The sequence below is a fragment of the Rhinatrema bivittatum genome, chromosome 3, assembly GCF_901001135.1.
Source record: "Rhinatrema bivittatum chromosome 3, aRhiBiv1.1, whole genome shotgun sequence".
In the NCBI taxonomy this organism is placed as follows: domain Eukaryota; kingdom Metazoa; phylum Chordata; class Amphibia; order Gymnophiona; family Rhinatrematidae; genus Rhinatrema; species Rhinatrema bivittatum.
Window position 1 is genome coordinate 213,031,734 of NC_042617.1, and position 13,424 is coordinate 213,045,157.

General features: G+C 45.8%; 1 protein-coding gene across 3 annotated transcripts in view; it reads right to left on the reverse strand.

Moving 5' to 3' along the window:
• The window catches only part of LOC115087234 (circumsporozoite protein-like), a 47,118-nt gene that overhangs the window by 33,244 nt on the left and 450 nt on the right, over positions 1-13,424 (reverse strand). The gene's annotated exons all lie outside the window — the stretch shown is intronic.

Consider the following 13,424-nt stretch of genomic DNA (forward strand, 5'->3'; position numbering starts at 1 on the left):
AATCGGAACTGATTCATTCTAAAAAATTGGAAAATAGAGAATTCTCTGAGAAGTCACAAATTACGTATTTTTAATTTTCCAGTTACTAACTTAATCTCCTTTACATTTGTTCAAAACCTATGTCTCTCAGGTGCTTAAAATTCCAGAAGCTGCGATTGCCAGTGTTGACGAAAGTCTATTATTTGCCACAAGCTTTACAAAGTTCTGCCGAGGAATCAACACAGGCTTCTCTGCTTAATATTGCTGGAATTTTGGAATCATCCAGGACACTGAGATTACTAAAAGAAAAACTCTTCGTTTCTTTTGCTTTTCTCTCCAATAGGAATAACAAGTTTTTTTTGTAATAGATCATTATTATTTTATGGACAAAAATTATGGATATATCCTGATGGGACTAAAATAACGCAATCGCGTATGGAAAACATTTTGTCTATGCGTCCTGAGGTGTTGTCTAGGGGCGCTCAATTTACTCTTCGATGTACCTGTAAATGCTTTATTAGATATCAGAATGTTAATTATATTTTCTTTGAGCCATCACAACTCCGGACATTTCTAGATTCACACACCTAGAATCATTCTTTACAGGTCCAGCCATTTAGAATTATAACTGCTGTATCCTACTTTTTTTCCTTTTTCTGTTTTCTGTTCTAGCTTGTATCGCTCCTTTTCTGGGTTCTCTCTCAGTTTTCCTTTATATTGAGAGTGATTACTAAATATTGAATATTTCCTATATATTGTATTACAGATTACAAAATTATATTACATGCATACTCAACATTACTATACAAGGCATTCTTGTGTTAAATTTGAAATGTTTGAAAAGAAAAAATTAAAAAGAAAAAAAAAGAGAATATCCCCCACGCCCTGCCATGCTCTAAACAGGAGACTCGCTTTGACTGCTGAAACAGTGTGAACACTTTGAGATGGAGTTGGGTTGAATGAGACAAATCCAAATTAAAGGTCAAACGATTGTGCTGCATTAAGAGATGGAAGAAGTGTAAGCGGTAACTTCATTCCACAATCTTTAACACTGAACAGTCCTTGGTGCTCTCTTTTCATGTAGCAAAAAACTGTTGGATTCTCTCCTCCACTGGAGGTTCTACCACCATGAAAAATTGGACCCCACCTTCGGTTGAGGTTGCTGGGATGGTTTTGGTTGACATGACTGAAAGTTGCTATTGCAACAGTGGAAGTGATGCTTGGTAATGTTAAGTGCAGAAGGGGCACCGCTGGATGTACATTCCAAGATCAGTGGAGGTCAATAATGATTGCAGCATTGCATGTTGCTTCTTGATTTGTGCAACTGTTTCCTTGACCTTGTCTCCGAAAAGGTTATCTCCAGAGCAAGGGGCGCCCGCCAATTTGTCATGGACTTCATCTTGCAAGCCACTAACCCATAACCAAGCCATCCTCGGAACTCAATAATGGCTGCCGATCCATGAGCTGCTGTATCGAATGCTTTGTAGATGGAATGAATAAGATGTCACTCGCATTCTTCTGCACCCAGGAATGCCCGATGACAATTCTATTAAAACAGTTGTGTAGGTACTGCACTATACAGTCTACTCTACAGGTATTAAGCATTGAGCTCTGAAAGAACTGCTTCCAAAGGGAATCCAGCAGTTTTGGATCCTTCTCTGGAAGTGTGTTTGAGAAAATTCTTTTCTTACCTTTCTTCAGGTGTAGGAGTTGGGCCATACCAATCCCTTGTGCTTATTGAATGCTATACTTAAGATCCAGTTTTCTTGTCACCAGTGGCTGAATTTTCCTACATTTGTGTTTCCAGGTCTTGTAAAATTTGATGAACTCGGAGGGCCACTGGCTACAAAGGTGTTTCCAACCCAATGACTTCAGGATTTTAAAACATTTCTTTTTGTGGACAGTGAAGACCTGCCCCAGTTTATCGAGGACAATGGGGAGAGCCCTTGTAGAGGAGCCCTTGTTCGACTCAACATCCACAGTTGAACTCTGCCAGATCCAGAGCCTTCCATCTTGTGTGAAAAAACAAAGGGGACTACCTTACACCGTGGAAAGACTTTTATTAGAAAAGCCCGACTCAAAATACAAGCTGAGTTTCGCCAAAAGGCTGCATCAGGGGCTAAAACAATCAAGAATAATAAATATTACCACAAACATGCTCTATAAAAATTATTAAACAATCTGCTAAAAAGTATTAAACAACCTACTAAAAAATAGAAAATTGCTTATCTCTATGTAACTCTGCCATAATGGTCAATAATCATAGTATTCATATATAACATACATATTTAAATCATTGTTGTGCAACGTGACCCATTCACTCTATTTAAAACTGCTATTATTTAAAACAAACATCATTTTTCTAAAAAAAATTGTTTTAAAAAATATTTGAAAAAACTGAAATAATTACCTTTATGCTGTAATCGTATACTCACAGCTACATATATCAGTATATCAATCTGAACATTAGCTGTTGCAGTAAAGCTAAAAAATAAAGCTGTTAATAAAAATGATCATTAGAAAACATAAAATGAAAAAAAGTCACATATACACAAATATATCAATAAATAGTATTAAGAAAGACCTTATACATATCAAATCTCACATACGGACTATAAATAATAGTCATTTGAAAGAGACACACATCTAAAGCTAAAAATTATGAAAACAGCAATCAATCTATTCCAGTAAATTCAATATCTGTGCACTCATAGCTTCTTCTATCTAAATGACAACATAGCAGACATAAATGGCCATAAAGATCAATAATTAAAACTACCCGGCAAAAAAAAGCAATATTATATTGACAAATTGCACTAAACAGATTTAAGCGCTAAAACCATTTAACACATAAATAAAGTCTTAGACTGTTACTTTAGTAATCCCTAAGTTGTTATGATATGAGCAACTCTACAAAGAGAAAGTTTTTGAAAGTAGTCTTAGGGCTATCTACTTTACATCTCGTAGAAACTGGCACTGCAACTAAGAAGAGTCCTCTGATATGTTGTCATTTGTATAGCGTTCTTCAAAACAAACCTCACATTCGGACTATAAATAATATTCATTTAAAAAAGACACATCTAAAACTGAAAATTATGAAAATGGCAATCAAACTATTAACAATAAGTTAAATATCAGTGCTCTCATAGCTGCTTCTATCTAAATGAAAACATTACAGACAAAAAAGGCCATAGAAATAAATAATTAAAACTACCCGGCAACTAAAGCAATATTGTATTGACAAACCACACTACACAGATTTTAGCGCAAAAAACATTAGCATAAAACATAAATAGAGTCTTAAGCTCTTACTTCAGTAATCCCTAAGTTGTTGTGATAAATATAACTAATACTCTACGAGCAACTCTACAAAGAGAAAATTTTTGAAAGTAGTCTCAGGGCTATCTACTTTACCTTTGTCAGTCAGTAGAACATCTCGCAAAACTGGCACTGCAACTAAGAAGAGTCCTCTGCTGTTTTGTCATTTATATAGCATTCTTCAAAAGGAAACCGCGCCAAAAAACTATGACATCATTTCCTGTGAAATGTGTCAATCATGTAGTCAAGGAGACAAAATTCTAGAGAACCAATTTCGATATTAATCAAAAGCATGGCTATTTTAACTGCATCAAAATAAACATTCCATCATTTCCTAGGAAAACCACATTCATTTACTGCATGGTTTTTGTATATTTATGAAAGACTAACACTTAAACACTTTGGGGTAGATTTTCAGACAAGCGCGAACAGCCTACTTTTGTTTGCGCTCCAGGCGCAAACAAAAGTACGCTGGATTTTAGTAGATACGCGCGTAGTCGCGCGTATCTACTAAAATCCTGGATCGGCGCGCGCAAGGCTATCGATTTTGTATAGCCTGCGCGCGCCGAGCCGCGCTGCCTCCCCCCGTTCCCTCCAAGGCCGCTCCGAAATCGGAGCGGCCTCGGAGGGAACTTTCCTTTGCCCTCCCCTCACCTTACCCTCCCTTCCCCTACCTAACCCACCCACCCGGCCCTGTCTACACCCCCCCCTTACCTTTGTCGGGGGATTTACGCCTCCCGGAGGGAGACGTAAATCCCCGCGCGCCAGCGGGCCTGCTGCGCGCCGGGCCGCGACCTGGGGGCGGGTACGGAGGGCGCGGCCACGCCCCCGGGCCGTAGCCACGCCCCGTACCCGCCCCCAAAACGCTGCCGACACGCCCCCGGAACGCCGCGACGACCGGGCCCGCCCCCCGACACGCCCCCGACACGCCCCCCTCCGAGAACCCCGGGACTTACGCGAGTCCCGGGGCTCTGCGCGCGCCGGGAGGCCTATGTAAAATAGGCTTCCCGGCGCGCAGGGCCCTGCTCGCGTAAATCCGCCCGGTTTTGGGCGGATTTACGCGAGCAGGGCTCTGAAAATCCGCCCCTTTACTGGAATAGATATATATAACAAAAGACTGTGTTATATATATCTAGATATACCATGATCACTACTGTGTCTATATGAAACCAGAGGAAAAAAAAAGAAATTTTATGTCAAGATCGCTACAGAGTAGCGCTTTAAGTAAAAATGTGTCTATATCAAACCGATGTGTCTTTTTTAAATGAATATTATTTATAGTCCGAATGTGAGGTTTGTTTTGAAGAACGCTATACAAATGACAACATATCAGAGGACTCTTCTTAGTTGCAGTGCCAGTTTCTACGAGATGTAAAGTAGATAGCCCTAAGACTACTTTCAAAAACTTTCTCTTTGTAGAGTTGCTCGTATCATAACAACTTAGGGATTACTAAAGTAACAGTCTAAGACTTTATTTATGTGTTAAATGGTTTTAGCGCTTAAATCTGTTTAGTGCGATTTGTCAATATAATATTGCTTTTTTTGCCGGGTAGTTTTAATTATTGATCTTTATGGCCATTTATGTCTGCTATGTTGTCATTTAGATAGAAGAAGCTATGAGTGCACAGATATTGAATTTACTGGAATAGATTGATTGCTGTTTTCATAATTTTTAGCTTTAGATGTGTGTCTCTTTCAAATGAATATTATTTATAGTCCGTATGTGAGATTTGATATGTATAAGGTCTTTCTTAATACTATTTATTGATATATTTGTGTATATGTGACTTTTTTTCATTTTATGTTTTCTAATGATCATTTTTATTAACAGCTTTATTTTTTAGCTTTACTGCAACAGCTAATGTTCAGATTGATATACTGATATATGTAGCTGTGAGTATACGATTACAGCATAAAGGTAATGATTTCAGTTTTTTCAAATATTTTTTAAAACAATTTTTTTAGAAAAATGATGTTTGTTTTAAATAATAGCAGTTTTAAATAGAGTGAATGGGTCACGTTGCACAACAATGATTTAAATATGTATGTTATATATGAATACTATGATTATAGACCATTATGGCAGAGTTACATAGAGATAAGCAATTTTCTATTTTTTAGTAGGTTGTTTAATACTTTTTAGCAGATTGTTTAATAATTTTTATAGAGCATGTTTGTGGTAATATTTATTGTTCTTGATTGTTTTAGCCCCTGATGCAGCCTTTTGGCGAAACTCAGCTTGTATTTTGAGTCGGGCTTTTCTAATAAAAGTCTTTCCACGGTGTAAGGTAGTCCCCTTTGTTTTTTCGCCTTGGCTACGTGGGACCACCTTCCGGTTTGTTTCATTGGACCTACCATCTTGTGTGCCTGGTTCTTCTGCGACCTCGGACATGTGTCCACAATCTAACAGTTGGCAGCGTCATGGTAGGGCTCCAGTTACTTGTAACAAATATTGGTGATGGACATCTTCCACCCACAGATGCAGTCCTTGAAGCCACAGATGATTGGCTTCTTAGACCCAGGTATATTTTTTTTTTTAAAGTTTTGTAGCACTAAAAAGTGCTGTTGAGGATATACTGAGGCAGCAAAGCAGAAAAAACACTGAAACAAAAGAGGGTCAGAGATGCCCAAGAGAAAGATTTCATTTGCCAAGAAGATCATGGTGAGATATGGATGAATAGTTTTCTGAGATAATGGAACAGACAGAACTGGGGGAGAGGAACCCTCTGTTGGAAAACTGCTTTGGGCAGACAAGAGGCATAGGATACCTAATAATGGAGAAATTACTTACCTGATAATTTCGTTTTCCTTAGTGTAGACAGATGGACTCAGGACCAATGGGTATAGTGTACTCCTGTTAGCAGTTGGAGACGGATCAGATTTCAATCTGATGTCAGCCCCTAGTACATATACCCCTGCAGGAAGTGCAGTTCCTCAGTATTCTTCCTTGCAAAGCATTATGGATATATGTGTGACTGACTGATTGATTAACTTAATATGATTAACTTAGATAACTTTTGTTAGAACATTAACAACTTGATTAACTTGAACTGGTTGGTTGACTATAGCTGGAGACCGCCAGTGTGCCCAACCGGAAAGCGTCGATACCCGGCAGGGTGGATGCCCTAGGGAAATGAAAGCATGGCTTACCCTTGATTCGTTGAAGGACCCTGTATAACGGCAGCCGAGGGTGGGCTGCTGAGTCCATCTGTCTACACTAAGGAAAACGAAATTATCAGGTAAGTAATTTCTCCATTTCCTAGCGTGTAGCAGATGGACTCAGGACCAATGGGATGTATAAAAGCTACTCCCGAACTGGGTGGGAGGCTGCCCGTGGTCCATTTAGGATTGCTCTTGCAAATGCTGTGTCCTCCCGAGCCTGAACATCCAGACAGTAGAATCTGGAGAAGGTATGGATGGAGGACCACGTTGCCGCCCTGCAGATCTCGGCAGGTGACAGCATTCTAGTTTCTGCCCAGGAGACCGCCTGGGCTCTGGTGGAATGGGCCTTGACCTGTAGAGGTGGTGGTTTTCCCGCTTCTACGTAGGCCGCCTTGATGACTTCCTTGATCCAGCAGGCAATGGTTGCCCGCGAGGCCACTTCCCCTTGCCTCTTCCCGCTGTGAAGGACGAAAAGGTGGTCCATCTTTTGTACCGGTTCCGACATTTCCAGTTATCTGGATAGGAGTCTGCCGATGTCAAGATGGCGCAGACTACGGGCTTCTTCAGACTTCTTTAAGCCGTCCATCGTAGGTAGTGAGATGGTTTGGTTAAGGTGGAAGTGTGAGACCACTTTGGGGAGGAAGGCGGGAACCGTGCGTAGCTGAATGGTCCCCGGAGTGAGTCTGAGGAACGGCTCACGGCAGGACAGAGCTGGTAGCTCTGAGATGCGGCGGGCCGAGCACACGGCCAGCAAGAACACCGTCTTCAAGGTTAACAGACGGAGGGACAGGCCTCGGAGGCATCTGAAGGCGGATCCCGCTAGGAATTCCAAGACGAGGATGAGGTTCCACAGGGGCACTGGCCACTTTAGTGGTGGGCGAATGTGTTTGACTCCTTTCAGGAAGCGTGATACATCTGGGTGCGAGGCTATGTTGTCGTCCTCGCTCCTGGAGCCGTAGCATGACAATGCGGCCACCTGTACCTTGATGGAGTTGAGGGACAGACCCTTCTGTGGTCCATTCTGTAAGAATTCCAGGATCACGGGAACTTTAGAGGAACGTGGTTTGACCTTGTGGTCTTCGCACCAGGCCTCAAAGACTCTCCAGATCCTTATGCATGTTAGAGATGTGGAGAACTTGCGTGCTCATCGGAGAGTATCTATTACTGCCCCCGAGTATCCCCTCTTTCTCAGGCGGGCCCTCTCAATGGCCAGACCGTAAGAGAGAATTGAGCTGGGTCCTCGTGGAGGATGGGACCTTGTTGTAGCAGGTCTCTGTGTGGAGGCAGGGGTAGTGGATTCCCTGCCAGTAGTCTTCTCATGTCTGCGTACCAGGGTCTTCTTGGCCAGTCCGGGGCCACCAGAAGAACTAGCCCCCTGTGCCGCTGAATCTTGTGAATGATTGCGCCCAGCAAGGGCTACGGCGGAAAAGCGTATAGCAGGGTCCTCGATGGCCAGGCCTGTACCAGGGCGTCGATCCCCTGGGACTGCGGATCCCACCTGCGGCTGAAGTATCTTGATACTTGAGCGTTGGATCTGTTTGCTAGAAGATCAAGTCTGGAGTCCCCCACCGATTCACTATCATCTTGAAGGCTGTGGGTGACAGCTTCCATTCTCCTGGGTTTAGACTTTCCCTGCTGAGGAAGTCTGCCGTGGTGTTGTCCTTCCCGGCAATGTGGACGGCGGAGATGTCCTGGAGATTTGCTTCCACCCAAGCCATCAGAGGGTCTATTTCTAAGGACACCTGTTGGCTTCTGGTTCCGCCCTGCCGGTTGATGTAGGCCACCGTCGTGGCGTTGTCCGACATCACACTGACAGCTTCGTCTCGAAGTCTGTGGGCGAACCGCAGGCAGGCTAATCTGACTGCCCGTGCCTCTAGGCGGTTGATGTTCCACCCTGCCTCTTCTTCGTTCCACCGTCCTTGGGCGGTTAACTCTTCGCAGTGTGCTCCCCACCCGTGTAGGCTGGCATCTGTGGTGAGCAGGGTCCAGGTTGGGGAGGATAGTCTTGATCCCCGGCTCATGTGGCTGGTCTGTAGCCACCACCTTAGCTGGGACCGGACTCTGCCCGGTAGTGGTAGACGTATGGTGTAGTTCTGGGATCGTGGGCTCCACCGTGATAGGAGTGAGCGTTGCAGGGGCCTCATGTGGGCCCGCGCCCATGGCACCACTTCCAGTGTGGATGCCATTAGTCCGAGGGCTTGCAGGTAATCCCATGCTGTGGGACAAGGGGCGCTCAGCAAGGTCTGGAGCCGGTCCCACAGCTTTGATCTCCTCGTGGGGGTCAGGCTGACCTTGTCTTCCTTGGTGTCAAATCGGACTCCTAGGTATTCCAGCGACTGCGAGGGCTGTAGGGAGCTCTTGTTTGTGTTGACTACCCATCCCAGGCTTTCCAGTAGAGCTATGACTCTGCTGGTTACTTGGTGGCTTTCCTCCGGTGATTTTGCTCTGATCAGCCAATCGTCCAGATAAGGATGAACGAGGATTCCTTCCTTCCTGAGTGTTGCCGCCACCACTACTATTACCTTGGTGAACGTCCGGGGTGCAGTGGCTAACCCGAAGGGTAGTGCCCGGAACTGGTAGTGACGATTCAGGACGTTGAAGCATAGGTAGCGCTGGTGTTCCTGATGAATTGGGATGTGTAAGTAGGCCTCCGACAGGTCCAGGGATGTGAGGAACTCTCCTGGCTGTATTGCACGTATGACTGATCGTAGGGTTTCCATGCGGAAGCGTGGGATCCTTAGGTGTCGGTTGACCAACTTGAGGTCCAGGATGGGCCTGAATGTACCCTCTTTCTTGGGTACGATAAAGTAAATGGAGTAATGTCCAGTATTTGTTTCCCGTGTAGGTACCGGGGTTATGGCCTCGAGGGTCAGAAGCCTGGTCAGTGTAGCTTCCACTGCCGCCCTCTTGCGGGGGTCGTGGCAGGGAGATTCCACGAACTTGTCCGGAGGGGTTCGAAGGAAGTCCAGGTAGTACCCTTCTCGGATGATGGCTAGGACCCACTTGTCCAAAGTTATCTTGACCCATCTGCGGTAGAATAGGGTTAGCCTGCCCCCTATGACTTCTTCCCTTGGATGGGTCGGCTGAATCTCATTGTGGGGTGCGGCTGGGGCCTGGACCCGAGCTGGTTCCCCTCTTGTTGTGTTTGTTCCGAAAGGACTGGTTCCTGCCCGTAGGGCAGGGCGCTTGATAGTTGTTCTTGTAAGGGTTGAAGCGCTGTGAGCTTCTGCCTCTGGTGGACCTGGGAAATGGACGCTGGTTTCTCTTCGTCTTGTCTTCCAGCAGGCGAGGTAATGGGGAGTCGCCCCATTTGTTGGCCAGTTTCTCTAGTTCGCTGCCGAACAGGAGGGATCCTTTGAAGTGCATTCTCGTGAGGCGTGTTTTGGAGGAGGCGTAAGCCGACCAATTTCGAAGCCAGAGTTGTCTCCTGGCTGCCACTGTGGATGACACTCCTCTGGCTGCTGTGCGCACTAGATCGGAAGCCGCGTCAGTGAGGAATGATAGTGCCGATTCCATGTCTTCTCCCGGGGTGTTGTTCCTGGCTTGGGATAAACAGGAATGTGGCATCACGGTGCAGCAGGCCGCAATCTGCAGGGACATGGCTGCCACCTCAAATGATTGTTTTAGTATGGCTTCCAGGCGCCGGTCGTGTGCATCCTTGAGCGCCGCTCCTCCCTCCACTGGGATGGTAGTGTGCTTAGCGACCGCGCAAACTATGGCGTCCACTCTAGGGCATGCCAGAAGCTCCTTGGTTGCTGGGTCCAGGGGGTACATGGCCGATAAGGTTCGACCCCCTTTGAATGAGGACTCTGGCGCATTCCACTCTAGGTCAATTAGCTGTTGTGCCGCCTGTAAGAGAGGAAAATGGCGAGACGTCTGTCATAGGCCCTCCAGCAGGGGGTTCATTCTAGGTTTCCCCGGGGTGCCTTGGCCCGGGATAGCGAGTTCCGATAGGCATTGGGATACAAGGTCCGGAAGCTCATCCTTTGAGAAGAAGCGTCTCATGGTTCAGTGTGGCTCTGTCCCCGAGGGAAGTTCTCCCTCCTCAAGGGGCTCAACTTCTTCGGAGAAATCCGTGTCCCCGTAGGTGGGGCTTCTGGGTGGTGGGAGCCTGTGCCTAGGCCTCGAGGGTCCTGGGGCACGAGGGTCTTCCGGTGTCGCATATGGCTGGTCCGCCCGGGGTTCAGTTTGCATTTTGACAAAGGCGTGAATCCCCTTAAATAACTCTACCCAGGAGATCGATGCTGGGTCTAAGTTGAGGGGCGCCAGTTCCCTGGGGGTCCCCATCTGTGGGATGGACTCACTGGGGCCTGCTAAGTCCGGGGTGCCCCCTGAGGAACTAGCACTGGGCCCTGGGTGAGACTGGCCCTGACCTGGATCTCCCAGGGCCTCCTCACAGTGTGCGCATAGGGCGTCTGCTTCCTCGCTCTCAGCGGCTCTGATGTGGCATGCTGGGCAGAGGCCTTGAGCTTTTATTCCTGTTTCTGGAGGTGCCATTTCTGTGGACACGTAAGCTCTTATGCGCTCCATTGCGTTTGATATGTGCGCGTAGATGTGCGCCTTGTACTGTTCGCGTAACTTATGCGCGTAAGGTTTTATGTGCGCCTGAGATTATGCTTAAATTATGCGCTCGGATCGGACGGCGGGCGACGAGGCGAACAAGGCCAAGATGGTGACGGCGAGCATGCGGGCAATATGGCGACCTCCTTGGAGGGTCTCCATGTGGGCAGACCCTGGAACAGTCGGGGCCTAGCCCTGCTAGGGCGGATCAACCCGGTGGCACAGATTCCGATCGCCGACCTGTGCTCCTCCTCAATCTTCGGAGACAGGATTAAGTAGAAGATTTCCACCTTACCTTGTCTTCAGCGCTTCCCGGTTTTGCTCCGGGCGGTCTCCGGCTGCGGGGGGAGAGGGCAAATACCTTCACCGCCACGCTCGAGGGGGTGCACCCGCTGCCTCTCAGCCGCGCCCGAGATCGGGGGCTAAGTCCTCGCCACGATTCGGCTGACGGACCGAGGCTGCCTCTACGCCGCGCCCGAGGATTCGGGGGCTAGGTCCCTGCCGCGAATCGGACCGAGGCTCACCTCCGAGGGACCACGGAAATCACCTCGGGAAACTCAACTGGGGGAGGGACCCGAGGGTATCACCGCAGGAGTGCGGGGCTCGTCTTCAGGTAGGTTTCTTCTTTAAATTTTGGTTTTGTTCTTTAATTTTGGTCTAACGCTCTGAGAGCGTGCAGATAGTCCCTAACTGCTATGGAGACGGAAAATACTGAGGAGCTGCACTTCCTGCAGGGGTATATGTACTAGGGGCTGACGTCAGATTGAAATCTGATCCGTCTCCAACTGCTAATAGGAGTACACTATACCCATTGGTCCTGAGTCCATCTGCTACATGCTAGGAAATGAAATATTATTTGGGGGGAAACTAAACAGTAAGTATGAAGAGAGATATTGTGAACCTGATAACGAAGCACTGTCTGTGGGTAGGATGCTAGACTAGCAAGTCCAAAAAGCGCCCAAAGGCATGGTCGACAGTGCTCATTACATGTAAATTTTATTTATTTTATTTATTTATTTACAGTTTTTTTTATATACCGCGGTACGTAATGCACATCACCTCAGTTTACAGCAAACAGTAATTCAGCCAAAAGCTTTACAATGAACATAAGTGGAAAAAGCAAAGTGCTAATTTAAACAGAAAAACTAGGAGTATACATATCAAATACATATGTGTAACAATATTAACAAAAGTCTGTCTTGAAGGGAGTTATTTGAAAGGAAAAGGAGGGTAAGGGAAAGGGGGAATCATAGTAGGGGGGAAGGGAGTCAGACCCGCGCTGCGGGTCTGACTCTCTTATCTCCCCCCCCCATGTAAGAGAGGAAGGGGAGTCAGAGGGGAATGGGAAAGGCAAGGTAGAATAGAGGAATCAGGAGTAGGTTGAGAAGCGAAGTATGTAATTGACTCATGAGAAATTAAGAAAGACTGTTCTCTGTGGTTCCTCCTACTTCAGTATAGTTGTGACTCTTAAATGTACTGCTGGGTGTTTAAAAATAAAGGTATAATGCAACTGCTTAAAAATTCTGGATGCACACTTTACATGCAAAATATACATGCACAATAGCAAGGGGCGAAATTGGCAGTTGCAATTCTAGACACCCAATGCATTTGAGCACTAGGGACACACAATTTTTCCCTAATGCGACCTTTTTAACGCAGCACTTCATTTTAATACTGCATCGGTTGCACAGGAGATGTAGCTAGGTGTATGTTAGTCTAATTATCTGCCATCATCTACTATATACTATAACCATTGGAGGGTGAAAAACAGGCCCCATACGTGCCCCCTTTCAGGAAGCTGCTGAAAACCTGGTTGTTCATAGAAGCCTACGGGCCCACAGATCCCTCTCCCCCAGTTCAACTATTTACAAAATTCTCTCCATGCCTTTACTGATCCATGTATGTTTTCCTCTAGCTTTCATTACCAACCATACCTGTACCATTTATTTTTATTTTATTTATTATATTCCACTTTTCACAGTGCTTCAAAGTGGATTACATTCAGGTACTGTAGGTATTTCCCTATCCCCAGAGGGTTTACAATCTAATTTTATAGATGAGGCAGAGGAGGGTAAAGTGACTTGCCCAAGGTCACAAGGACCAACAGCGGGACTCGAACCCTCCTGGTCTCCTGGTTTTGCTCTAATCACTAGGCTACTCCTCCACTCATAAGCTCCAATTCTTGTTAATTACTTTTCCTCCAAACACCTGCCATTAAGTTATTGCTCCTTCTTCTATCCCTCCTTTTCTTAGAATTAATAACTATCTCTGAAACTGTTTTGTTTTTATTGTATGTCACTGTTTTAACGTTCCCTTTTGTTGAATTGTTGCCCGTTTACACGCTTTGAACTGTTGCTGTGGAAAAACGTGATCATAAATAAACTATGATGATGAAAAACGTGGTG